Below are 26,750 nucleotides of genomic sequence, written 5' to 3'. Positions count from 1 at the left end.
ACAGCTCAAACAGATGGTATTCAGTCTAATACTCTTGTGTTAATTTCTCATATAAGGCTGTTTTTTTTCCCAGCCTTTACAATTTTTCCCCATTTCCAGTTTCTGTAACTCCCTCTTATGTTCTCACCTCATCCTCGGCTCTTGGAATAATCAGTGCAGATACTCCCGACATTTGTTGCCGCATGTGTTAACTATTGTGATTGAAAATTCTGCTTGGTGCATCTGAACACAGCTTTACCGTTTTCTCGTTAGCAGACACGTTCGGGGCGCTGTACAGAACAAGTTGTTGTTGTTGTGAGCCACATTAAAGGGGAGGTGCGTCGGAGGCGCCGCTTGCCGGCTGCTCTGATTGCGCGGTGCGGAGCCGGTGCAGCCCCTTTAAGAGGCTACCTGGAGCCTGCACCTGGCTGGCGGAAAGGGTGACGCTGGATCCGGCTAGGACACACCTAGAGGTGGGCTCGGAGGTAGCGCTACTTTGCCAAGAACCCAGGTAAGTGCGAGCGGCTGGGCGACACACCCTCCCCCCGGCTCGTTAGCGCGACTGGCTGGGCTGCCCGGGTTGGGGCCTAGGATGGAAGGCACAGCCTCGGGCTCGGTTGTCAGGGAGAAATGAGGCTCTGGTGACTGTGCGGAGCCGGGTGATATTGCAGCTGAGCGTTCGACCAGAGGTGTTGACCAGGCCGCGATCCAGCTGGGTAAATGCTGCTGCTAGTTTCGTAACGGATAACTTGTCGGGTACTGTGAGATCTAGCTGTCTGAAGGGGTAACACACTCAAAACACTGGGGAAACTCCGTAGGTCAGGCAGTATCTATGGAAATGAACAAACTGTCGACGTTTCAGGCCGGGACCCTTCATTAGGAAGCGTAAGTGGGTACTTTACCCATAGTGGTAACTAATTTGTTGATATAACTAGCATAGAAGTGTAATAATTGGCAGAAGGTAATAATTATGTTAAAAATTGTTTGAGCTTTTGAGCCATGTAGATAACCAGAAACAAGAGCTTAAATGGTTAACTGTTGAGACTAGTTTGTGTGATTTTTGGTTACTAATAAACTTGGAGGAATTGATCAATTCAGTTCGCGTGTTTTCTTGCACGACGTAATGATCTCTTCCCTGCTGTCTCTTCCTTGTCCCTTGGCCGCCCACTGGAAGGGGTGAGTGAATTCCTGCGGGTCACCGGGTGTTTTGAAGATGGTGGATGGTTTAGGGGACTATGGAGCTGTAGCTTTGTAGTTTGTGTTCTGCTTTTAATGTGTGCCTAAATATTTTTTTCCTTTATTGTTAGTTTGCTAGTGGTTTAATTGTTGGCTTTTTGTCTCAGAATGACTAAGTCAGTCTGGGGGTGTATGAGGGGGAAAAGTTGAAATTGTTTCCTGAAGAGGGTCACTACGGGATTCTTCAGTCAGCGAAATATTTTACTGTATGTGGTTTGGGTGGGCCTTGATGCCACCAGGAGGGGGCAGTGCTGGTGTAGGTGCTGTTCTGCTTTCAGGGAGTGGTCCAGTGAGCTGTTGGTCTCTCTCACAACACTACTACTAGAGTTGGGGGATACAAAATTGTGTACATTGAAGTGTGAATGTGCCTGTTCATTTATCAGACATGTAAGTGTGGCTTGGCTTGTCTCAGTTGTGGAATTGTGCTGTGCTATTGTCAATGCTTTGAGTATATGATGAAGCTTCCATTTATTTCTGTAACTTGTGTTTAAAAGCCGAAGAGAAATGAAACTTGTCCCAATGCTGCTATGAGTATTTAAGATTTGAAATCAACTTTTAAATTCTCTCCTGATTCTTGAGCTGAGGAAGGTATTTGTAGTTGAAAATTCAGGATGGTGGGGGAGGGAAACAGGTATGCAGTGGCTTCGCAAGCTCAGTGTCCAAAAGCCCTTCAGTTGTGTCCACATGTGCAACATAATGCAAGAAAGGTGATTTGTGCACACCTCACTCTGATAAATTGTAAATCAAAGCCTTGTTAGTGATTTTTCAGGATTTAGATGTCACTGTTAAGGCCAGCGGTAATCACCTATTCCTCTGACATTTTTAATAGTTCCACCTTGAATTGCTTCTGGCCTTTAAGGGAAGGTACTCTCACGGCCGTGGAGTGGACAGCATGTCAACCCAGCGATGCTGACAAACACAATAGAATCTGTGGATTCTGGAAGTCTTGAGCAACATACATTGCCTGAGGAATTCAGCAAGTCAGGCAGCATCTATGAAGGGGAATAGAGTGTTGACATTTCGGGCTGAGATCCTTTATTCCCTCCATAGATGATGACAGATGTGCAGTTTGAAGGGCTACATGCAGGTTATATTCCCATTCCTGCCTTGTCTTCCTGGATGTTTGGGAATGGCCTCACCAGGTAACTGTGGTGCATTCTGCACACTGTACTTACTTACTCCTTTGGGTATCTGTGGAAGGAGTGAATAATCAAGGTCGTAGATGGAGTAACAGAGGCTTTGTCCCAGATATGGTCGGGTTGTTTTTCTCTGGTTGGTGGTGCCCTTTGAAATGTTAATCATGGATAATTCAGTATTACCAGTTGTCTGGAGCAGAACCGTCTGGCCGTAATACAAACTAGTGATCCAGTTATTGGTGTCTAAGCCCAACTATGACAAAACCTCCCATCAAAGGATGATGAGAGGCATTGATCGTGTGGATAGTCAGAGGCTTTTTCCCAGGGCTGAAGTGGTTGCCACAAGAGGACGCAGGTTTAAGGTGCTGGGGAGTAGGTACAGAGGAGATGTCAGGGGTAAGTTTTTTTACGTAGAGAGTGGTGAATGCGTGGAATGGGCTGCCGGTAACGGTGGTGGAGGCGGATACGATAGGGTTATTTGGGAGACATTTGGATAGGTACATGGAGTTTGGAAAAATAGAGGGCTATGGGTAAGCCCAGTAATTTCTAAGGTAGGGACAGGTTCGGCACAACTTTGTGGGCCTGTATTGTTTTCTGTTTCTATGTTTCAAATCATTAGTGCTTGAGTAGATCAGGCAGTACCGGTAATTAGTTGGACTGGATTTGTTCTGTTTTGTGAAAGGGCATGCCCGATCAAATTTCCACTGTCGGCCAGTGCCAATGTTCAGAGCTTGATGTGCTGTTGGCCAGGCTTAGCTCTGTACCCAGGATGTTACCTGGTCCTTGACTCTTTGCTGCCCTCAGCGATTTCTTGATATTTTGTAGAGTGAATTGAATTGGCTGAAGTCTGGCTTGTTGTGATGGTTTTGAGGAAACCGTGATGGGTCTCCCATTTGACAATACAATTGCATCTGCTTCATATCTTTAGTCCATGTGTACTCTCTCTCATCATTGTTGAGGACATTATCCTTGGGGCCACCTCCCCCCATTTTCTGCTGATTGTACACTATTTGCTGCTAGATGTGGCAAAACTGCAGACCTGATCTGTTGGTCATGATTGTCCATTGCATGCGGTCCTGTGCAGCTTGAGGACACCTTGTTCTGCTCCCAGTGTGCCATTGCTTAATTGAACTAAGGTTAATTGGTGATAGAAGTAAGGGATGTACTGGGTTGTGAGGTGTCATGGTCCAGAGTCTTAAGCACCCAGATCTGTTCTGAATCTATCCCACTTGATACAAATGTAGTGCCTCACAATATGAAGGTGAATTTTATTTCCATATGTACCATGCATCAGTTACTTGTCATTGATGTATTTGAAGAAAGTCAAATAGTTTTATACCTTGATTGTTTGTCAATGTCAAAGTTCATTCTGTGCTCTCGAGTTACAGTATTTCAAAGAGCTGCTGAATATAGAGGAACACTGATTTATCATTTGAGGGAGAAGGCTTTTTAACAATATGGAAATAGTGACAGTTTTACTTTAACATCTCAAGAGCCATGCCTCTCAATCTGAAAACTTTACTCTGTCTCCCCTGTGGATGAGACATGACGTGGGGATTGGAATGGAGTTTGCATAAAGTCTAATCCTTTGTATAAGATTCTTGAGTCTTGTCTTGGGGGAGCTATCATACAAACTGATCAGCTTGGTGTTTGAGGAAACCTTTGCAAGGATAGAACATAAAACGGGACCTTCAACTTGCGGTGTTATGCCGATCTTTTAACCTACTCCCAGATCAGCCTGACAGCTCCCTCTTACACAGCCCTCCATTTTTCTATCATCCAATTTGACAGGCAGAATGATTTTATTTGACCTAAGTTCATGCTAATTCTGTCTAGTTTTATTTTCTACTTTAATATTGTGGTTAAGGTACAACCAGATAACTTTCTTGGCCACTTCAGTGGGAATAGCCGCATCAATGGAGGTTTGAGATCAGAGTCTTCTATCTCTTAGATGAGCTGCCAACCACGGCAAATGACCCTATCTGCCTGAAGTTAGTGGTTTCAAGATGCCAGTAACCTGCCTTTGCTCCTTCTCCCTTCAGTGGAAAGGAGGCTTAGTAGCTAAGCCACAGGAGCCGGACTTGGTTGTCAGAGGCTATTGAGACGCAGGCCACTGGGAGCATTTAATAAATAATGGGAGCTTATCCCTACTATCTCCCCCGACTTATGTGAGAATGCTGTTCTTGGATTACATGTCAGCATTCAACACCATAGTTCCATCCAGGCTCGACAAGAAGCTCAGAGACCTCGGCCTTGACCCTGCCTTGTGCAGCTGGATCCTGGACTTCCTGTCAGATCGCCGGCAGGTGGAAAGAGTGGACTCCCTCACCTCCAACCCTCTGATTCTCAACACAGGAGCCCCTCAGGGCTGTGTACTGAGTCCCCACCTTTACTCCCTGTAAACCCATGACTGTATCGCCACCCACAGCTCCAATCTGCTAATTAAATTTGCCGACAACACTACATTGATTGGCTTTATCGCAAACAATAATGAGGTGGCCTACAAGGAAGGAGTCATCTCCCTGACACAGTGGTGTCAACAAAACAACCTCTCCCTCAGTGTCGCAAAAACAAAGGAGCTGGTTGTAGATTACAGGAGGAATGGAGATGGGCTAACCCCTATTGACATCAATTGATCTGGGGTTGAGAGGTAAACAGCTTCAAGTTCCTCAGTATCTACACCATCAAGGACCTCATGTGGTCTGTACACACCAGCTGTGTGGTTAAAGAGGCACAACAGTTCACCTCCAGACAGTTGAGGAAGTTTGGTATGGGCCCCCAAATGCTAACGACTTTCTACAGGGGCACAATTGAGAGCATCCAGACTGGCTGCGTTACTGCCTCATATGCGAACTGTACTTCCCTTAATCGCAGGACTCTGAAGAGAGTGGTGCGGACAGCCCAGCGCATCTGTAGTTGTGAACTTCCCATGACTCGGGACATTTACAAAGTCCGGTGTGAAAAAAGGGCCGGTAGGATCATCAAACCATCCCGACCACAATCTGTTCCAGCTGCTACCATCTGGGAAATGATACCGCAGCATGAAAGCCAGGACCAACAGGCTCCGGGACAGCTTCTTCCACCAGGCCATCAGACTGATGAGCTCGCATTGATTTGAGTGTACTCTATATTACATTGACTGTTCTATTTATTATGAATTATAAATTACTACAATTGCACATTTAGATGGAGACAAACATTTTTACTCATGTAGGTGAAGGATGTAAGAAATAAAGTCAATTCAATTCAATACTCTGTGGCATCCTTAAGGAACCAGGATATGACTAGCAGAGTAGATAAAGGGAACCAGTGAATGAGGTAGTTTTGAATTTTTGAAGGTTTTGATAAAGTCTCACACAGAAGGTTGCCCAACAAGGTTACAGAATATGGAACGCTAGTATTGATTGAGAGTGAGTTAACAAACCCGTTACTTTCTCAAGTTGGCAGATTGTGAGTATGATGTCCTGTAGGGGTGGTGCTAAGCCATGGGTATGTCTGATCAATATCAATGATTTGTCTAAGAAGATCAAATTTGCAGATAATATCATGTTGGATTGTGACTGTGGAAGAAGCTGTAAGGCTTCTCTTGTATACAGTTGCAAGAAAAAGTTTGTGAACCGTTTGAATTACCTGTTTTTCTGCATTTTTTTACTCATAAAATGTGGTCTGATCTTCATCTAAGTCACAATAATGGATAAACACAATCTGCCTAAACTAAAAACACACAAATAATTGTACTTCTTATGTCTTTATTGAACACATTGTTTAATCATTCACAGTCCAGGCTGGAAAAAGTATGTGAACCCTTGTAATTAATAACTGGTTGAACCTCCTTTAACAGCAATAACCCCCACCAAGCATTTGCTGTAGCTGCTGATCCGACTTTCACAACAGCGAGGATGAATTTTAGACCATTCCTCCATACAAAAGTGTTTCAGTTCATCATTACTTCTGGGCTACCTTGCATGAACAGCCCTCTTCAGGCCATGCCACAGCATCTCAATTGGGTTAAGGTCTGAACTTTGACTTGGCCATTCCAAAACACAAATTTTCTTATTTTTAAACCATTCTGTTGTTGATTTACTCTTGTGTTTCGGATCATTGTCTTGTTGCATCATCCAACTTCTATTAAACTTCAGGTGATTTACTGCTACCCTGACATTGTCCTGTAAAATGTCTTGATGCGATTTTGAATTCATTGTTCCCTCAACGATTGCAAGCTGTCCAGGCCCTGAGGCAGCAAAGCAGTCCCAAACCGTAGTGCTCCTTCCACCGTGCTTCACAGTTGGTGTGAAGTTTTTATGTTGGTGTGCAGGGTCCTTTTTCCTCCAAACATAGCGGTGTGCATTTCTGCCAAAAAGTTCCAACGTTTGTCTCATCTTTCCACAGAACATTGTCCCAAGAGCATTGTGGAACGCCTAGGTGATCTTCAGCAAACTTGAGCTGTGCAGCGATGTTTGTTTTTTTAAAAAAAAAAATTTTTTTGGAGAGCAGTAGTTTCCTCCATGGTGTCCTTCCATGAACATCATTCTCGCTCAGCGTTTTTTTTAGTGAATACATGAACGGAGACTTTAGCAAGCTCTAGAAATTTCGGCAGCTCTTTTGGTTTTGCCCTCGGGTTCTTTTTCGTCTCCTTCAGCATTGCATGTTGTGCTCCTAGTGTGATCTTTGCTGGATGCCCACTCCTAGGGAGTACTGAGTTTCTTCCATTTGTAGACAATTTCTCATATTGTGGACTGATGAACATTCAGGTCTTTAGAAATGCTTTTGTAGCCTTTTCCAGCTTCATGCATCCCTGCAGTTCTTCTAAGGTCCTCTGAAAGTTGTTTTGGTCTAGGCATGGTACAGAATTTTCTTGAGAAGAGCGGGCTGTTTCAGTAACCTGACTTTTTTTTTTAGAAGTACAGGGCACCTCTACAACCCAACCAATCTCATCTCATTGATTGGAACAGCTGACTCAAATAGCTTTTTGCAGAAGGAATTACCCCAGAGGTTCACACACTTTTTTGAACCTAGACTTTGGTTGTTTAAAAGGTGTAATCAATATTGACAAGTACAATCGTTTGTGTGTTATTAGTTTAGACGGATTGTGTTTGTCTATTATTGTGACTTGGATGAAGATCAGACCACATTTTATGAGTAGTTATTGCGGAAAAGCAGATGTTTGTAAAGGTTTCCCAACTTTTTCTTGCAGCTATAAGCTTATTGAGTGGATAAAAGACTGCACAAGTAGAATGTGGGGTTTATACTGTGGTAGGACGGAAAAGTAGCCCTTTTAAATGGTGACAGATTGGGAAGGTTGTCAAGAATCTCTATATACAAGTAATGGAAGACAGACACATAGGTATGGCAAATATTTAGGAAGACAAATTGTATGTTTGCCGTTGAGAAAGGATTTGAATATGGGGTAAAATATTTTGCTGTAATTATATAGGGTCTTGGTGAGAATGCACTGGAATTTTGGTTACATTACCTAAAAGGATGTGCTCGGTGCAGTAGGAGTGCGATGAAGGCTCAGTAGTCTGGTTTCAGAGGCTGGGTTTGCTGCACAAGGACAGAGTGGGTATATTGAACATGTATTGTCTTGATCAGAAGAATGGGAAATGATGCAATTGAAACTTACAAAACTCTAGCAGGGTTTGATAGAATTGATACAAAATGTTTTCCCTAACTGTGGAGTCTTAATGAGTTCACAACCAGATGTCAGAAGCCTAGTGAAAGGAGGAGAAACATCTTTCACATGAGGTGTCGGGTCTTTAGAATTCTTTGCCTGGGGGTGGGGGAGTGGTCTGTGGAGGTTCAGTGTTTGCATTCAAAACAGATTGAAACCGAATACAGGTGTCCCCCGCTTTTCTAACGTTCGCGTTACGAAACCTCACTGTTATGAAAGACCTACATTAGTACCCTGTTTTCGCTTTCAGAAGGTGTTTTCACTGTTACGAAGAAAGGCAGCGCGCAATAAAAAAATCAGCGCGCGATAAAAGGCAGCGTGCACCCCGAGCAGCCGCTCTCCCCCGGATTCTCGCCGGCATTGCTTAAACACGTTGCATCGAGCAGCCGTTAGCAAGATGAGTTCTAAGGTATTGGAAAAGCCTGAAAGAACTCGTAAGGGTGTTACACTTAGCGTAAAACTAGACGTAATTAAGCATTTCGATTGTGATGAACGAAGCAAGGACAAAGTGAGTTTGGCTTGTGGAAGTTGATGAAGATGATGTTGAAGAGGTTTTGGCATCCCATGACCAAGAACTGATAGATGAAGAGCTGATGCAATTAAAGAGGAAAGGATAACAATCAAAACCGAATGCAGTAGCGAAAGTGAAGTCGTCCAGGAACTGAACGTGAAGCAACTGTGTGAGATTTTCGCTGCAATGATAAAGTACGACTTTAATTTTGAAAGGGTACGTAGGTTTAGGGTATATTTGCAAGATGGTTTGAGTCCTTACAAAGAACTGTTTGAGAGAAAAATGCTCAAGGCTCAGCAGTCAAGCAAGCCTTCCACATCAGCCACAGCAGACGACGAACCTCGACCTTCGACATCGAGGCAGGCAGTCATAGGAGAAGATGAGCTGCCTGCCCTGATCGATGATGAGATGACACCCCTGGGCCCCGGACAGATACAGTACCGATTCGCGGAGAATGCAGCGGTAGCTGGGAGGCACACACCACATCTTTGAGAAAAAAGCTGAAGTAAGCATGCTAATTAATTAGGTGCCACCTAGCACGTAATTGTCGGCCCAGATCAGTGCCGATGCAATCGGCAATCGCCTCTGATCTGCGCTGACACTTATGTGCTGGGCAGCACCTAATTAATTAGCATGTTCATTTCGGCTTTATTCTTAAAGATGTGCTGTGTGCCTCCTGGCTACCCCGCGTGCTTCGCGGCAATGTATCAGTCGGCGGCCTGGAGGATGGGGGCCACTGCACCACCCAACCTGCGACGACTCAGGCTAACACACCATCATCAGTGGCTCAATGTCTTCCCAATTCCCATAAGTGATACTACACTGTACGTACATTATTTCTACTTTATATAGGCTGTGTATTTTTACATGTTATTTGGTAGATTTGGCGGCTTCATAGTTTAAAGGTTACTGGACAGCGCATTTATGCCAACAGCGCTTGCGTGAGATTTTCTGCCAAGAGTGCTTGTGTGAGATTTTCGCTACGGAGATCTGTGCAGGCAATCGTTGTAGAAAAGTATTTCTACATTATATAGGCTGTGTATTTATCATATCATTCCTGCTTTTACTATATGTTACTGATATTTTAGGTTTTGTGTGTTATTTGGCATAATTTGGTAGGTTATTTTTGGGTCTGCGAACACTCACAAAATTTTCCCATATAAATAAATGGTAATTGCTTCTTTGCTTTACGACATTTCGGCTTATGAACCGTTTCATAGGAGCGCTCTACCTTCGGATGGCGGGGGAAACCTGTATAAGAAAATGGAGGGATATTGTGATGGTGCACGATGATGTTTGTGAAGAAAAGGAATTTCAGGATGTATATTGTATACATTTCTGCCATTAAATATACCTATTGAGGTAAAGATAAGCTGTGATAAATGCCAGAGCAGGCTCTATTTTTAGTGCTCACTATATCTTGTTTTTAAAATTACAGGTTTTTAACATTATTAAAATTCTGTAGATGCCATGATGGGATTTGAATTTGGCTGTCTGGGTTGTTAGCCCAGGCATCATTTACCAATGCACCTGATAAATCTCTACTTTAGGGGATAAATAATAGGCAGAACATCAGAGGTTCTGGAGGATGTTTCCAAGTTATCATGAGAAGTGCCTAAAAAGATGCCTGTTGATTATGAAGACATTTCTGTCCTAGTCTTGGAACAATAAAAATAGAAGCAGAACTAGGTTACTTTATTGCTAATGCTGATCCTTTTAGTCAAGGATAATGTTAAATCAAAAAGTAGGGCAGGGGCTCGTGGTAGACAAGGGGACTGAACCTTTCAGGAACCAGATTTAAAAAGATCAAAAGCAAAAACTATCATGTAATATCAAAATGAGCTGTAAGTTTATGTGTATAAAAACAGATTTTAAAGTTGGTGTAGTGTAGAATAAGGTTGGAAATTATATCAGAAAATAAGGAAATGGCAGATGTGTTAATTTTTTGCACTGATCTTTTCTGCAAAAGTGACTGCAGAGATTGTCAACGTATTGTTGAAGTTTCTCGAAATCTGAATTCTAAGTGGATGAAAGTGAATTGGAAAAGAACAAATGTCGCTCCCTGGTTCCAAAAAGGGGAAGACAAAAGACTGAACGTTTATTGTCGGCAAGATGCTACCACCAGTAATCCAAGAAATGGTGAAGCAGTTCAAAGATGAAGATAATCAAACCTGGTCAATGTGCCTTTATGAAAGGCAACAAATGTTTAACAAACACAGTCTGTAGTTGCTGGAAATCCAAAGCAACACACAATGCTGGAGGAACTCAGCAGGTCAGGCAGCATCTATGGAAATGAATTAACAGTCGACCCTTCTACAGGACCCTGAAATGTTTAACAGCTTTTTGAACTTGTAATAATTAGAGTAGATAGATGGGAGCCAGTAAATGTATTTGGTTTCCAAAATGCTTTTGACAAGGTGCCACAAAATGTTGCTGCACAAGCTGAGGGCTCGGGTATAGACAAAGTGGGTAACCTGGATTGCGCATCGTTTCTCATCCACAATCAGTCTATGATGTTCTCCCAAGCCCGGCCAACCTGCACAGGTGGGGCATGGCAAACACTCTGGCATGCCAACTGTGCCAGAAGGGGGGCACCTTGGAGCATATCCTAAGTTGCTGCCTGAAGGCTTTGGGGGAAGGGCAATACCGCTGGCAGCATGACCAGGTCCTAAGGCCTATGGCGAACGCAATCAGCACAGCGATTCAAGACAGCAAAATTCAGCACGCTCCCAAATAGTCCATCACCTTAGAGTGGGGCAGAAGGCTCAACATCAGCCTAGCTCTCGGGAGGGCTTCTTGCCACTGCATGAGACTGGCAGCTCCAAGTCAACCGAGGAGGCAGCTCAAGTTCCCAGAGAACATCGCAGCCTCTCCGCTCCGCCCAGACGTAGTGTTAATGTTGGAGTCTACAAAGCAAGTGGTCCTGCTGGAACTTACCTGGGAAGACCGCATTGAAGAGGCCAACAAGCGCAAGAGGGCTAGATACACAGCTCTTGCTGCAGAATGCTGGAGCAAAGGCTGGAGAGCTCGCTGTCAGCCAGTCGAAGTTGGGTGCCGGGGCTTTGCTGGCCATTCATTACAGCGGACTCTAAAACTCCTTGGAGTTAAAGGACTGCAGTGCAGAAGAGCCACCAAAAACATTCTGGAGGCTGTTGAAAAGGCCTCGCGGTGGCTGTGGATCCGGAGGGGGATCCGCGGATTAGTGCGCCACTTGGACACAAGTTGGGGGCTGATCACCCCCCGGCTGGGTCACCCGGTCAAGGTTGTCTGATGATTAAAGACCTGAAACACCCTATGACCCCAGGTTCATCACTGAAGACGTGTCCAAGTAGCACCAGAAGGTGTATTCTACAACGGTTGGAATAAATACATTTTTTGAGACTAGAATGATATGACTAGTGTAACACCCGGAGGATGTGGTTCTTGGTCCTCACTTATTAATATTTATATTAATGACCTGCAAGAGGGGCAGCATTTAAGGTGAGCAAATTTGTTGATTACTTAAATAGTGGAGGGGCAAGTTGTGATGAGAATATTGAGACATTGCAAGGCGATGCAGCTTGAATGATGGGTGAAAACCTGAAAACGGTTTTCACTGTTAACCTGTAAACACATCTGAAATCCTGTCTGCCCACTACCCTGGACCCCCATCAATTTGCCTATCGCACCAACAGGTCAACAGAGGATGCCATCTCCACTGCACTTCACTCTGCTCTGACCCACCTGGACAGCCCCAACCCTTGCGTCAGAATGCTGTTCATTGACTTTAGTTCGGCATTCAATACTGTGATCCCCTCCAAGCTGATCACCAAACTTCGCCAGCTTGGTATCAGTGTATCCCTCTGCAATTGGACCTTGGACTTTCTGACTAACAGACCCCAATCAGTTAAGTTAGACAACCTCTCCTCCTCCACTCTCACCCTGAACACCGGCGTGCCTCAAGGCTGTGTGCTGAGCCCTCTTCTCTACTCCCTTTTCACCTATGACTGCGTTCCTGTACGTGGTTCTAACTCCATAATCAAGTTTGCAGACAACACCACGGTGGTTGGTCTGATCAGAGGGGATGACAAGACGGCCTACAGGGATGAGGTTCAGCACCTGGCTGCGTGGTGTGCCGACAACAACCTGGCCCTTAACACCCAGAAGTCCAAGGAGATCATTGTGGACTTCAGGCATGCTAGGAGTCACACTCGCGTCCCATCTACGTCAACGGTACTGCAGTGAAGCGTGTATCAAGCTTCAATTCCTTGGTGTCCACATTTCTGAGGATCTCACCTGGTCCCTGAACTCCTCTATCCTGATCAAAAAGGCGCAATAGTGCCTTTATTTCCTGCGGAGCATCAAGAAAGCTCAGCTGTGTCCCAGGATACTGATGGACTTTTACTGCTGTACCATTGAGAGCGTACTCACCAACTGCATCTCAGTGTGGTATGGCAATTGTCCCTTATCAGACCACAAAGCACTCCAGTGTATGGTGAAAACTGCCCAGTAGATTATTGGCACCCAATTGCCCACCATTGAGAACATCTACCATAAACGCTGCCTGGGCAGGGTGAAAAGCATTATCAGGGATTCATCTCACCCTAACCATGGACTTTTTACCCTCCTCCCATCTGGTAGGTGCTACAGGAGCCTCCGCTCCCGCACCAGCAGGCACAGGAAGAGCTTCTTCCCTGAGGCTGTGACGCTGCTGAACCTCACATCACAGCGCTAAGCAGTATGCATCCGTATTGTACTGTCTTAGTACTTTTATATTTGTGTGCTGTAGCACTTTTTATTCGCAGTTATTCTGTAAATAACGCTATTCTTTGCATTTCTGGTCAGATGCTAAATGCATTTCATTGGCTTTGTATCTGTACTTGACACAATGACAATAAAGTTGAATCTAATCTAAAGTGGTAAAGTGAGAGGGAAATCAAAAAGCAGATTTTTATCTGAATGGGGAGAAATTGCAAATGGGTGAAGTGAAAATGAAATTGATGTTCCTGGGCATGAATCACGAGTTAGGTAGGTGAAGGGAGTAGTTAACAAATCAAGTGTAAGGTTGATGTTTATTGCAAAGTGGTTGGAATTCAGAAATGGTGAAATTTTGTTTTAACTATCAATGTTGGCAAGGCAACTCCTGAAATACTGTGTAGTTGTGGTTTTTCTTAAAAAAAACATTGGAAGGAGTCCAAAGGAGATTTTGGTTTAACATGGCGTTGGTGAAGCACAGTGATGACTTGTTGAGAGCAAACAAAATTACAAACTAATTTATTACTGATGCTTTTTCTGATAAACTATCACTGCAATCAACGGACCGCAACTTCCCTGTCGGATTAGGGCTTTGGAATTGCGTATACAGCCTGGCACTTTTGCATGCTCCATGACCGCTGGACTGAGTGTGTAAATGTAGGAGGGAACTATGTTGAAAAATAAATGTGCTAGATTTTCTAAAATTGACTCCTTCTACTGTAGGCCACGAACTTATCAATCATCCCTCGTAGCTCAGCATTTAATATCATCATTCCCACAATCCTGACTGAAGTTACAGAACCTGTACCTCCCTCTGCAATTGGATCCTTGACTTCCTAACCAGAAGACCACAATCTGTGCAGATTGGTGATAACATCTCCTCTTTGCTAACAGTCAACACTGGTGCATCTCGTGTGTGCTTAGCCCACTGCTCTACTCTCTCTATATCCATGCCTGTGTGGCTAGGCATAGCTCAAATACCATCTATAAATTTGTTGATGATACAACCATTGTTGGATCTCAGGTGGTGAAGAGAGTGTGTACAGGAGCTAGATGCCATTAAGTGGAGTGGTGTCACAGCAACAACCTGGCACTCAACGTCAGTAAGATGAAAGAGCTGATTGTGGACTTCAAGAAGGGTAAGACGAAGGAACACATACCAATCCTCATAGAGGGATCAGAAGTGCAGAGAGTGAGCAGCCTCAAGTTCCTGGTGTCAAGATCTCTGAGGACCTAACCTGGTCCCAACATATCGATGTAGTTATAAAGAAGGCAAGGCGGTGACTATACTTCATTAGGAGTTTTGAAGAGATTTGATATGTCAACAAATACACTCAAAAACTTCTATAGATGTACCATGGAGAGCATTCTGACAGGCTGCATCACTGTCTGGTATGGGGGGGGGGGCGGGGTGCTATTGCACAGGACCGAAAGAAGCTGCAGAAGATCGTAAATTTAGTCGGCTCTATCTAGGGTACTAACCTACAAAGTACCCAGGACATCTTCAAGGAGCAGTGTCTCAGTAAGGCAGCGTCCATTATTAAGGACCTCAAGCACCTAGGGCATGCCCTTTTCTCACTGTTACCATCAGGTAGGAGGTACAGAAGCCTGAAGACACACACTCAGCGATTCAGGAACAGCTTCTTCCCCTCTGCCATCCGATTCCTAAATGTATGTTGAACCTGTGAGCACTACCTCACTTAGAATATATATTATTTCTGGTTTTTGCACAATTTTTAATCTATTCAATATATGTATACTGTAATTGATTTATTATTATTTTATTGTTTCAATATTATGTATTGCATTGAACTGCTGCTGCTAAGTTAACAAATTTCGTGACACATGCTGGTGATAATAAATCCGATTCTGAATTTGATCTTCATCTAAGTCACAATAATAGATGAATACAATCTACCTAAACTAATAACATACAAACAACTCTGCTTCTCGTCAATACTGAGTACACCTTTTAAACAATCACAGTCTTGGTTCAAAAAAAAAGTATGTGAACATCTGGGGTAATGCCTTCTACAAAAGCTATTTGGAGCTGGATATTCCAATCAATGAGATGAGGTTGGGTTGCAGAAGGGCCCTGCCTGATTTTTTTTAAAAGGTTGCTGACAGAACCTGCTCTTCTCAAGAAAAATCTGTTTGTTTGTGTGCACTATGCCTAGATCAAAACAACTTTCAGAGGACCTTAGATTGAAAAATTGTAGAGAAGCATGAAGCTGGAAAAGGCTACAAAACCGTTTCTGAAGACCCATCCACAATAAGAGAAATTGTCTACAAATGGAGGAAATTCAGTACTGTTGCTACTCTCCCAAGGAGTGGGCATCCTGCAAGGATCTCACACCAGGAGCACAATGTGCAATGGTGAAGGAGCTGAAAAAGAACCCAAGGGTAACAGCGAAAGACCTGCGGAAATCTCTAGTTGTTAAAGTCTCTGTTCATGCTTCCACTAAGAAAAACATTGAAGAAGAATGGTGTTCATGCGAGGATACCATGGAGGAAACTGCTACTCTGCTCTTCAGGCACAAACAAATTTTTTTGAAGTTTGCAAAAAAAAAAACACCTGTATGTTCCACAATGCTTCTGGGACAGTGTTCTGTGGAAAGATGAGACAAAAGTTGGAATTCTTTGGCACCACTGTGTTTGGAGGAAAAGGGGCACTACACACCAGCATCAAAACCCCACACCAATTGTGAAGCATGGTGGAAGGAGCATCTTGGTTTGGGGCTGCTTTGTTGATCAGAAACTCGAGTAAATCAACAACAGTTCTGTTTAAAATAAGAGAATTTGTGCTTTGGAATGGCCAAGTCAAAGTCCGGACCTTAACCCAATTGAGATGTTGTGGCCTGACCCGAAGAGGGATGTTCCACAGGGTACCCCAGAAATATTGATGAACTGAAACAGTTTTATATGGAGGAATGGTCTAAAAATTTTTCCTTGCTGTTGTACAAGTCTGATGAGCAATTACAGCAAATGCTCGGTTGAAGTTATTGCTGCTAAAGGAGGTTCTACCAGGGGATCTCACACTTTTCCCAGCATGGACTGTAAATAATTTAAAAATGTATTCAATAAACAATTGTTTGTGTGTTATTAATTTAGGAAGATTGTGACTTAGATGAAGATAAGACTACATTTTGAGTAATGCAGACAACCAGGTAATTGCAAAGTGTTCACAAACTTTTTCTTGCAACTGTACATGTACAAGACCATGTATTGCTAATCTCTACTTGCCCTTAAAGACGGTGGTAAATTGCTGGCTACTGTTGTACCACAGTACAATGTAGTTAACCTACCAGACCTCAGAAATCACTGGTGTATAAATCCAGTCTGTATAGTTGAGTAGCACTGTGAAAATTGTGTTCAAGGTACATCCGACCAAAGCTTGGCAGCACCCAACCATGAATACTGGGTGTGCACTCTGATGAATCATGTGGGTTGGGTCATATTGGCTAGGCTCTGCTTTATCTAGCACAGCATGGTATCTTTAGTACTATTCTATGTGATTATTGAAGTGTTTTGCACTTAATCAGGTATGCATTAGGATTGTCATATTTATGGCCACAGTCAGGGTGGAGATGTGTGAAATTTGAGCTTGTCAATGTCTATAAATACCACAAATAAATAACCTTTAGGTCTTCCTGTGTGGTGTTTGTGGGTCATGCTGTACACAGTTGAGTATGCCAATTTTGATTATATGGAGGGCTTTGGAACTCTGAATATGATCAGACTTGATATAAATGAGGTTCCTTCAATGTGGTCCTTAATTTTAAACCATAAATTGAACTGTGGTCTTAATGAGATAAATATTGTCAGTTAACAGTGCACAATTGGCACTTGCATTTATTTAATGAGTGGTACAGAAGGTTTGGGGAGACTGGCAAAAAGGTTGTTCCATTTAGTCTAGAGTTGGCTTTGGCAGTCAAAAGCATATGTGCTAGTGATCTGATGCAGTAGTAGAGAACTGCGTAGGAGGGAAAGTATTTATTTACCATATGAACATCAAAACATACAGTGAAATGTGTCGTTTGCATTGATGACCAGCACAGTCTGTGCTGGGGGCAGCACGCAAGTTTTACTACGCTTCCGGTGCCAACCTAACCTGTTCACAACTTACTAACCCTAACTCGTACATCCTTGTAATACGTGAGGATACTGGAGTGCCCAGAGGAAATCTGAAGTTACAGGACGATGTACAAAGTTTGTATAGGCAGCAGTGCATATTGAACTGTGATTATGCAGCTGGTGGTGTAAAGCATTGTGCTTTATGCTGTGCTGCCCTACGCTATAGTACCATTCAGGCACTAGCATCAATGTTGCTTTTCTTTTGTGATTGCATATGCTGTCTCTGTGATCTTAATTCATCACTTCAGAATCAATCCCAGCTCTGGTTATAGGTTTGTCGGTTGGCATCCATTTGTCTCGAAGGATAATGGGTGATGATCACCACCACCACCATAAGCCTGGGTGGAAGCTGTGAAGATCCTGAGATTCCCAGTTGTCAAGATCCCCCTCTTGACCTCACCAGTGTAGTCCAAAGGAAAGCTTATGAAGCAATACATTTGGCACCAGCTTGGCTGCAGAAGCTGCCAGAAGGATGTTGAGTAACATCCAGCAGCCTTAGGGACTCCAGTCCGGATTTACTGAATGGGTTTACTCCCGAAGCCATTGTCTCTCCCAAGGCTGTCCACAGGCAGTGGGGCTATTTACCTGTAGCTGGGGATCTTGGATCTTGTTCACGAGCACCAGAGCGTGTCCACACACAGGTGGGCCTACGTGCTATGTGAGCAGGGGCCAGGTTTCCTCCCTGTCCTCTGTAGTACTGCCTGAGTCTGAAAGGAGTTCAGTTTCTGTATCACCAGTGAGGATTGGATTAGATTATGAAGACACGCAGTCCCCTTTTATTGTCATGTAGTAATGCATGCATTAAGAAATGATAAAAATGTTTTTGCAGAATGATGTCACGAAAACCCATGATAAACCGACTTAAAAACTAACAAAAACTACATAATTATAACATATAGTTACAACAGTGCAAAGCAATGCTGTAATTTGATAAGAACAGACCATGGCACAGTAAAAGTCTCAAAGTCTCTCGAAAGTCCCATCATCTCACGCAGACAGTAAATCTCCAGCGCCTCCAACTTGCCGATGCAGCATCCTGGAACTATCCGACCACAGTCCAACTCCAAGTCCGTCCGAAAACTCTGAGCCTCTGACCACCTCTTCAACACCAAGCACCATCTCTGCCGAGTGCTTCGGCCCCGGCAATAGGCGATACACAAAGCCGAGGATTTGGGGCCTTCGTCTCCGGAGATTCTTGATCGTACAGTAGCAGCGGCAGTGAAGCAGGCATTTCAGAAGTTTTTTCAGATCTTCCTCCGTGCTTCTCAGGGCTGTCTCCATCAAATCCAGATTGTGCACGGCATCCCACTTCACAATACGATATTCATTCGGAATGGCTGTGCGCGCTGCGTCGCACCGCCATCTCCTCCTCCCTCCCAGAGGAGGCACTACATGAGGATTTTTGTTGGAGAGGCTATGTACTGGCAGGGAGAGACTTACACTGCTAGCTGGCAGTGAAATCTGAAAGTGAGAGCGACAAACGCTACCACACTAAATGTGACACAACAACTACTTTGACACCTATAGGTCTGTAGCAGTCATTTTATCGGCTTGACTTTTGACACTACTATTAGTAATGAAATACGAAAATGTTATCGAGTGCAAGTATCCCTGAGAGGGTTGTAGATCAGGAATTGGATAAAGTGTGCTGTACCAGGTTTGAGTGTGTGCTTTTCTGTGCCTGTTGCATAACCTGGTGCTTGGTGTCATCAGTGCTTGTTCTGACCTGTACAGTATCACTTGTTTGGTGAGAAATCTGTGACTAGTTTTCTAGCAACTGATTTTGGAAATTACCTGTTTTCATTCTGGAAATTTGCCAATAATTTATTACCAGGGCAGCGATTGGGAATGGCCTATAGGTTAAGTTCTCTTTTTAAAAATAACAATGTGTTCTGTACAACGGTATTTGAGCAGAACACCTGGGGGCCCTGTGCATGGGCAGTTATTGTATTTCAGTGTTTTGAAGCTTTGTGTGACTAGTTGGATCTGCAGCTCTATATGTTCCTTCATGTTAGCTGATTCTGATGTTTAGAATCCACAGATCAGAATCTGTTTCACATTTTTGCCCCCCCCCCCCCAGTTTAAAGGCCTTTTCATTGAAGAAAAGTTACTTTGTAGGAGTATTTCAAATCGAATCGGAATCAGGTTTATTATCACTAGCACATGACGTGAAATTTTTTAAACTTAGCATCAATGGGTCGATGCAATACGTAATCCAGCAGAGAGGGGGGAAAAAAAATAAACAACTAAATCAATTACATATATTGAAGATTTTTAAAAACGTGAAAAACATAAATACTTTTTTTAAAAAGTGAGGTATTGTCCAAAGATTCAATGTCCATTTAGGAATTGGATGGCGGAGGGGAAGAAGCTGTTCCTTAATCACTGAGTTTGTGTCTTCAGGCATCTGTACCTCCTACCTGATGGTAACCGTGAGGAAAAAGGCATGCCCTGGGTGCTGGAGGTCCTTAATAATGGACGCTGACTTTCTGAGACACCACTCCCTGAAGATGTCCTGGGTACTTTGTAGGCTGGTACCCAAGGTGGAGCTGACTAGATTTAAACATGGAACATAGAATAGTACAGCACAGTACAGGCCCTTTGGCCCACAATGTTGTGCTGACCCTCAAACCCTGCTTCCCATATAACCCCCCACCTTAAATTCCTCCATGTACTTGTCTAGTAGTCTCTTAAACTTCACTAGTGTATCTGCCTCCACCACTGACTCAGGCAGTGCATTCCACGCACCAACCACTCTGAGTAAAAAAAGCTTCCTCTAATATCCCCCTTAAACTTCCCACCCCTTACCTTAAAGCCATGTCCTCTTGTATTGAGCAGTGGTGCCCTGGGGAAGAGGCGCTGGCTGTCCACTCTATCTATTCCTCTTAATATCTTGTATACCTTTATCCTGTCTCCTCTCATCCTCTTTCTCTCCAAAGAGTAAAGCCCTAGCTCCCTTAATCTCTGATCATAATGCATACTCTCTAAACCAGGCAGCATCCTGGTAAATCTCCTCTGTACCCTTTCTAATGCTTCCACATCCTTCCTATAGTGAGGCGACCAAAACTGGACACAGTACTCCAAGTGTGTCCTAACCAGAGTTTTATAGAGCTGCATCATTACCTCGCGACTCTTAAACTCTATCCCTTGACTTATGAAAGCTAACATCCATAAGCTTTCTTAACTACCCTATCTACCTGTGAGGCAACTTTCAGAGATCTGTGGACATGTACCCCCAGATTCCTCTGCTCCTCCACACTACCAAGTATCCTGCCATTTACTTTGTACTCTGCTTTGGAGTTTGTCCTTCCAAAGTGTACCACCTCACACTTCTCCGGGTTGAACTCCATTTGCCACTTCTCAGCCCACTTCTGCATCTTATCAATGTCTCTCTGCAATCTTTGACAATCCTCTACACTATCCACAACACCACCAACCTTTGTGTCATCTGCAAACTTGCTACCCACCCTTCTACCCGCACATCCAGGTCATTAATAAAAATCACGAAAAGTAGAGGTCCCAGAACAGATCCTTGTGGGACACCACTAGTCACAATGCTCCAAACTGAATGTACTCCCTCCACCTCGACCCTTTGCCTTCTGCAGGCAAGCCAATTCTGAATCCGCCTGGATCCCATGCCTCCTGACTTTCTGAATAGGCCTACCGTGTGGAACCTTGTCAAATGCCTTACTAAAATCCATGTAGATCACATCCACTGCACTACCCTCATCTATATACCTGCTCACCTCCTCAAAGAACTTTATCAGGCTTGTTGTACATGATCTGCCCTTCAAAAAGCCATGCTGACTGTCCCTGTTCAGACCATGATTCTGTAAATGCCCATAGTTCCTATCTCTAAGAATCTTTTCGAACAGCTTTCCCACCACAGACATAAGGCTCACTGGTCTATAATTACCCGGACTATTCCTACTACCTTTTTTTGAACAAGGGGACAACATTCACCTCCCTCCAATCCTCCGGTACCATTCCCGTGGACAACGGGGACATAAAGATCCTAGCCAGAGGGTCAGCAATCTCTTCCCTCGCCTCATGGAGCAGCCTGGGGAATATTCCGTCAGGCCCCGGGGACTTATCTGTCCTAATGTATTTTAACAATTCCAACACCTCCTCTCCCTTAATATCAACATGCTCCAGAACATCAACCTCACTCATATTGTCCTCACCATCATCAAGTTCCCTCTCATTGGTGAATACCAAAGAGAAGTATTCATTGAGGACCTCGCTCACTTCCACAGCCTCCAGGCACATCTTCTCACCTTTATCTCTAATCGGTCCTACCTTCACTCCTGTCATCTTTTTGTTCTTCACATAATTGAAGAATGCCTTGGGGTTTTCCTTTACCCTACTCGCCAAGGCCTTCTCATGCCCCCTTTCTTGCTGTCCTCACCCCTTCTTAAGCTCCTTTCTTGCTTCCCTGTATTCCTCAGTAAACCCATCTGATCCTTGCTTCCTAAACCTCATGTATGTTGCCTTCTTCCACCTGACTAGATTTTCCACCTCACTTGTCACCCATGGTCCCTTCACCCTACCATTCTTTATCTTCCTCACCAGGACAAATTTATCCCTAACATCCTGCAAGAGATCCCTAAACATCGATCACATGTCCATAGTACATTTCCCTGCAAAAACATCATCCCAATTCACACCCTCTGCAGCTTCTTTCGGTCCTGTGCAGTAGCCCCTCCAGACCAGACAGTGATGCAGCCTGTCAGAATGCTCTCCACAGTACAACTATAGATTTAAACAAATCAAGTTTAATTGTCGTTCAAACCATACATAGATGTAGCTGAACAAGACAGCGTTCCTGTAGAGCCAAGTTGCAAACATTCAATAGAGCAAGCAAACACTCAAAAATAATAAGTGACATAATTCGAAGTGTCAGCAAAGTAGCATATTGGCAATGCACCACTCAAACGTGGGAGGGCAACACGGGGCGAGGCCAGGCTCCAGCCGAGCTCAACCACTCTAGTGTCACTGCGTCTCTCCCTTGGTCTGCAGCAGCAGGTAAGCCCAAGGCTTAAAGCCTAGTTCTTGCTACAACTGAGGTTACGCAGCTTCCATGTTGACTGTTCCTTCGCCAGAGAAGGGTAACGGGCCTGTGGCAGCTTACATTATCACTATCCAACAGAGTGTTGTGATCGCAAGTGAGATGTCCGAGACAATTTCCTGCGGTTATACTGCACCAACTCCGATGCTTCCGAGTAGCAGGCAGCGACCTGGTCTGCTCCACCGCACCAGTAGGTTCACTGAAGTGCCCTGCAGTACCCGATGTTCTTGGAGTAGAATTGTCTCTGAATTGTAAAAAAAAATCATAAACGTTACAAAAAAAAAGCACCTTTTGGTTGGTCCCAGAGAGGCTGTTACATTTGCACGTGCTGCCATCTTACCAGAAGTGCAGATATTTGCCGACAGTTAAGAGGCCAATGCAAGTTTCAAAGTCTGAACCTCATCCTTTGATTTTTTTTTTCCTTATGAAGTAGTAATTTAGAACAAACCATGGTGCTGACTTAGTACGGGTTGACCTTTTATAATCCGGCACCATTGGGACCTGAGGAGTCCTGGATTAATGAAAATGCCTAATTACAGAAGGATCACATTAAACAACAGCTAACCACCTCATCGTACCTTTAAAATATCAAAGGATTCAAAGGTTCATTTAATGTCAGAAATGTATACAATATACATCCTGAAATGCTTTTTCTTCGCAACCATCTACGAAAACAGAGGAGTGCCCCAAAGAATGAACGACAGTTAAACGTTAGAACCCCTAATTCCCCCCGCTCCCCTCCCTCCCGTGTGTAAGTGGCAGCGAGCAACAATTCCCCCCTCCCCACCGGCAAAAAATAAAGCCCACCCACTGCCAGCACTCAAGCATGAGCTAAGCGATAGCAAAGACACAGACTTGCAGTTACCCCAAAGACTACAATGCACTCGCAGTTACTGAGGGAATCCTCATTGGTTTCTTTTCCTCCACTTAGTAGTGTGCTTAAATTCAGCGGGTCACCACGTCTGATCTGAGGTTGTAGGCAGAAGAGAACGGACGACGCTGGAGGGCAGTGTGCGACTGTCGGCAGGCGGGCGAGAAGGCGGACTGACCCAGTGCGCGCCAGCTCCCCCGCCACTGGAGGGTGAGACGGGTGGGTGCTGGGTGGCTGTGCCTCGCGCAAATGATATTAATAAATGCAGGAAAACAAGCAGGAATCGCCTGTCTGTGCTTACAAGAGCGCGCCAACACATGAACAGATCTAGCACAGCCAAAGCAATGTGCAGTAGATTGGTACGGTGGCTTGGAAAATTTGAAATTGCAGTTGCGTGGAAAATTTGAAGTCGGTGTGGATTATCAAAGGAACTGGATTACAGGTAGTCAGATTAGTGAATGTTGACCTATACAAACTTTTCCTCAATTTGAGCTGAGCGGATTCGAAATTGCAGGTCAGTGGCTGTTTTTTTTTTGCTGCTGAACGCAATGATTTGTCACGAATGAGCAAGTGTGCCATTACATGTAAACACAAGGAAATCTGCAGATGCTGGAATTTCAAACAACAAACATAAAAGTTGCTGGTGAACGCAGCAGGCCAGGCAGCATTTCTAGACCTGCCTGGTACTACAGATCTGCTGTAGTACCTCTTCCTAGAGATGCTGCCTGGCCTGCTGCATTCACCAGCAACTTTTATGTGTGGTGCCATTATATGTATTAAGTTTGGATAGTCTCAGAAAGGATTGTTTCTTTGTTACCTGCTTTCATTTGACAGTAAAGAAGCTGCAATTAGCTTCTGACCCGTAACTTGCGGGAGATGTCCATTTATACTCTATCTTAATGTGATGGGGTCAGTTGAGAATTTTTTTTTTATTTTGTAGGACTCACTTTAATGCTGCTCTGGGTAGTGTTTGCCAGATCTACTGTGGTATTGAATTGAAAATACATGTGGACTAAGATGTTAACTGTCCTGTGCTATCACCAGTGGGATCATCAGTTGATCTGCCACCTGTCTTCAGGGATTTCGGCCCGCTTATGATCAAGACTCCCTTGAGGTGGTGGGCCAGCAGTGCTAAAGCACCACCTGCCACTGGTGAGCTTAAAAACTTGGCATCTGCCTCTATCAGGGTTGTTGGTCACTTCTATCCAACAGATAGTCTACTCTTCAGGTGTCTATGCAACTACTGAAGGGTTTGCAAAAGATGGATACACTGCCCGACTATCTGCCCCTCTGGACGTACTTGGTCCACACCCTTGCTGTGGACCAGATCTGCTGTAGTATATTTACATTTTGTATTGAATGTGTCTGTATTTGCCTTTGGTCCTGTAACATAGTCTTTGTGGGGGGAAAAAATCCTGTTATGTAACTACTTGAATTGCCGAGCTAGGCTAAAAACAAGTTATTTCTGTGCGCTGTATAGCTGATGATAAACATTGGCATTTTTACCATTTTCTGTGCAGGAAATGCCTCTCTGATTTTGCCTGTCACTGAGAAAATTAGTCACAGATTTTCCACCTGGTATGACCATGATGCAGATGTAAATTTGTGTGTAAACTGATTCATAATTTAGCTTGAGTAAGCATTTGATAATTGTCCTTCATTTAATTGTAACCTCAGCTGACTGCTCATTGTATTACCCTGGAATAGTTTGTCATTTATATTTGTTTGAACCACTTCTGAGAGAATATTTAACCTTGCTTAGAAGGATTTCAACAGCAAGTTTTTGCCCTTGTTAGAATAGGGGAAGTTAATGATATGAGGTAGTCACACAGTGGAAAGTAAAGCTGGCGAGTTTATTGTTCTGAATGATCTTCAGTCATTGAGTTTACTCTGGAGTTTAGTGGGGGGAGGAAACACTTGCACACACTATCCGCTATAGTTTCTGGGCTGTGAGAGAAGAGAAATCTTATTTACACTAACAATCTCTTCCCCCACTCCCCACACTCTTGTTCTGATGTTGGGTTTTTACTGGAAATATCAAATGCTGCTTAACCTATAGAATTCCCCCAGCAGCAGATTGTTTGATATTTGCAGCACCTGTCCTTCATCTGGATGAAACTTTAAACCGTATTAATGATGAAGTAGCAATATAAGGTCTCACTACTTCATTGAAGAACCAGCCTGCTCCTGCTGTTCGATAGGCTCATCCGTATATTGGCTAGCTTCCTGTTGTCATTGTGGATCCCTTACATTTTTGCAAAATGAGCATGCGTGAATTTTGGATTTGAAATAATTCACTCAGTTCTCATTCTGATCTGTCTCCTTCTGGAACAATTCAACATGACAGACCTTGTGTGAAGATTCAGTTCTTAACATCTGAATACCAAGGCTCTTCATGGGTTTCACCCCCTTAATTTTTCCATTATATCATCGCAGAGAATGTATATCTATACCACCATTCCTTTCACAGTGTTAGGAAATCAGTAAAATACTTTGGCATTCCAGGCCATTCTACACTGGTTTACATAATGTCTCTCTGTTATTGAATTCTTTATTCCTGGGAATACTCAAGAATATACTCGGGCAAATGAGTTTTAGTAAAGTGTGCTCATTGTAGTCCTCCAATGTCATGCAGTAAACAAATGTCTCACTGCTTCTATACTGATCATCAGCCACCCAACTGCATTTTCCTTTCTGCATCCCATCAGCTTCATTTCTCATCTTCCTCTACCACTCACCTCCATGTTATCTGAAGCTTCCAGTGATGAATTAGCCTATCTTTGGCATTTGGGGCAGTAGTCCTAACGACTAGAATGCCCATGGATTAACCCATATAATCAGAAAGGGAATGTGAAAGCTCATGCTGATAGAACCCAAGGCCAGGACTGAAGCTGCATCTCTGGAGCTTGGAGTCGTGCATTGGGCTGTACTAACCATTACTGCCCTACGTTTATAGTTTCTGAAATGAATTTGGGTACTGACAATATTTTAAGCATTCAGTTTGGAGTCGTGCAGGACAGAAATGGGCTCTTTGGCCCTCTGTTTCCATACTGAACATTTTACTTGTCTATAGTCATCCCATCTTCCCATTAAAATTATACTTGAAGTTTTGTTTTGTTCCATTCCAAAATGGATGCCATTGCACATAACTATACTGCCATGTATTGGTTGCTCACTTAATTTGTCAGTGACTTATTGTTAATGTGTGGCTCCATCTACAATGCTGTATCTCCAAATTAAAACAAATGCCAGATTGTATCTATTTCTGGGAAAAGGTAACTTTTTAAAAATGAAATATTTTCAATCTGAAGTGTTAACTCTTTGCTGCCTGACCTTGGTATTTTAGCATTGATGTTTTTAAATTTCTAGTGTATGCAGTTCTTTGTGCCTCAGTTTTGTTAACAGTTTGG

At 43.7% G+C, this 26,750-nt stretch overlaps 2 protein-coding genes across 7 annotated transcripts in view; one reads left to right on the top strand and one right to left on the bottom strand.

The window, feature by feature from the left end:
* The first annotated feature begins 335 nt into the window (after positions 1-335).
* llgl2 (LLGL scribble cell polarity complex component 2) overlaps positions 336-26,750 on the top strand; it is a 202,139-nt gene continuing 175,724 nt past the window's right edge. For 2 of the 6 annotated variants that reach the window (XM_063030852.1, XM_063030851.1), the window contains exon 1: positions 347-490. The gene's annotated coding sequence lies outside the window, so the exon portion shown is untranslated. The other 4 variants (XM_063030849.1, XM_063030850.1, XM_063030854.1 and 1 more) reach the window with 4 other exon arrangements.
* Positions 15,003-26,750, bottom strand: part of LOC134336569 (uncharacterized) — a 147,195-nt gene continuing 135,447 nt past the window's right edge. Inside the window, exon 4 of the transcript XR_010015830.1 lies at positions 15,003-22,713. The gene's annotated coding sequence lies outside the window, so the exon portion shown is untranslated. The remainder of the gene's footprint in view (positions 22,714-26,750) is intronic.

The sequence above is a fragment of the Mobula hypostoma genome, chromosome 22 (assembly GCF_963921235.1).
Source record: "Mobula hypostoma chromosome 22, sMobHyp1.1, whole genome shotgun sequence".
NCBI lineage: Eukaryota > Metazoa > Chordata > Chondrichthyes > Myliobatiformes > Myliobatidae > Mobula > Mobula hypostoma.
Note: the sequence above shows the minus strand (reverse complement) of the source record. Positions and strands in the feature narration are given on the sequence as shown.